Source organism: Sapajus apella, unplaced genomic scaffold (assembly GCF_009761245.1).
Source record: "Sapajus apella isolate SASKATOON/1434 unplaced genomic scaffold, GSC_monkey_1.0 scaffold62, whole genome shotgun sequence".
NCBI classification, from domain to species: Eukaryota; Metazoa; Chordata; class Mammalia; order Primates; family Cebidae; genus Sapajus; species Sapajus apella.
The window spans coordinates 3,573,691-3,575,697 of NW_022437002.1; the positions used below are offsets into that span (position 1 = coordinate 3,573,691).

Consider the following 2,007-nt stretch of genomic DNA (forward strand, 5'->3'; position numbering starts at 1 on the left):
GAGTGCAGTGACGTGATCTCGACTTGCTGCAACCTCTGCCTTCTGGGTTCAAGCGATTCTCCTGCCTCAGCCTCTGGAGTAGCTGGGATCACAGGCATGTGCCACCTCGCCTAGGTAATTTTTTGTATTTTTAGTAGAGGTGGGGTTTTGCCATGTTGACCAGGCTTGTCTTGAGCTCCTGACCTCAAGTGATCTGCTCACCTCAGACTCCCAAAGTGCTGGGATTACAGGTGTGAGCCACCACGCCCGGCTGCAAATGGTAGATCTTTATAGTGATGCAGTTAGGAGTTCGTCAACTGCCTTTTGGAAGTCAATGTAAGAATAAGTAGTGTTGATGGGATCAGTTCGAGTTGTTTCCTTAACTGGTTTAGTCAGCCAGCCACAGCAATACCCAGAAACACATGAATTCGTGATCTGTTTTAAGTATTCAGGTATGGGGGTGGCTCTACTCAAAGTTCGGCTTAGCTGTTTGGTGGCAAATTGCGGTGCTCCATTTAGAGTGGCATGATCTCTAGAGGGCCAGCTGGGACCTGCAAGGGGGTTTGGAAAAGGTGGGAATCCACAAGAGGCCAGAAAGGGGCATTCGGGAACTGGTTCTAGTTTGGGGACACAGTGGGAACAATGGGAAAATCTTAGCCCTATCTTGCGAAGAAATGGACTGGTATGCTTAGATGCAAGAGTTTGGCGTGAGATAACCAAGAATTAGGATTTAAAGGTTTCCAAGTTGTAGAATATTTTAAAAGGCACTTAACCTGAAAGCTGAGACTTTCAAGAGGTCATAAGTTGGGTACCACGGGGTCCTCTTCTTCAAAGGAATCCCACTGTTCCCCAGACTCTCATTTAGGTAGTGAATGTTTTCTTCTTTCTCATTTTCTGTTTCTGACAAGAGGTCAGGAGAGAGATTTCTTGGATCCATCGGAGTAAAACAGAGTAAGGAACCAGGAAAAGGTAATTATATAAGCCAGCAGAACACTGACCAACACTAGCAAATAGAAATACAAAATGAAAAATCCTGGGCCAGGTGCTATGGCTCATGCCTGTAATCCCAACACTTTGGGAGGCCGTGGTGGGTGGATACCCTGAGCTCAGGAGTTCGAGACCACCCTGGGCAACATGGTGAAACCCCGTCTCTACTAAAATACAAAAAATTAGCTGGGCATGGTGGCACGCACCTGTAGTCCCAGCTACTCAGGAGGCTGAGGCAAGAGAATCTCTTGAAGCTGGAAGGCAGAGGTTGCAGTGAGCCAAGATCGCACCACTGCACTCCAGCTTGGGTGACAGAGTGAGACTGAGTCTCAAAAAAAAAAGAACAACAATCCTTTCACCAAGATTTTTTTTTTTTTTTTTTTTTTTGAGATGAATTCTTACTCTGTTGCCCAGGCTGGAGTCAGTGATGATCTCAGCTCACTACAACTTCCACCTCCCAAGTTCAAGTGATTCTCCTGCCTCAGCCTCCCGAGTAGCTGGGATTACAGGCATATACCACCATGCCTAGCTAATTTGGTAATTTTAGTAGAGATGGGGCTTCACCATGTTGACCATGGTTGGTCTCCAACTCCCGACCTCAAGTGATCTGCCCACCTTGGCCTCCCGAAGTGCGGGGATTACAGACGTGAGCACCGCGCCTGGTCTAATTTTTCTTTCAGTCCATTAAAATATGCTATGGCCCATACCACTGTGCAGTTCTTCAAAATTATGTTCTATATTCTTCACTTACAAAGAAGACACCTCAGTTTCCAGAGCCAGTTTAGGGTGTAAAAGTGTGAGTCACTTACCAGTGGCACAGATCAGAGTATCTCCTTCAAATCCTGGTGACCCAAGAAGAGAAGGGGTCCTCATCTAAGCGAGCTGATTTTCCTGGCGTGGTCCCAATTGATAGTGATACTGTGAAGAGATACTTTTTGTGCTGTTTTGCTGGCAGTGATGTTACATCTACTTGACAACGAAAAGAAGCTCAGTAGTTGCCAAGGTTGTCCCCTGGTATCGCAGCTTTTGTGCATCGGGGGG

General features: G+C 46.6%; 1 pseudogene; it reads right to left on the reverse strand.

Moving 5' to 3' along the window:
- Window positions 1-267: 267 nt before the first annotated feature.
- LOC116529608 lies at window positions 268-916 on the reverse strand (annotated as a pseudogene).
- Between the last annotated feature and the right edge of the window lie 1,091 nt (window positions 917-2,007).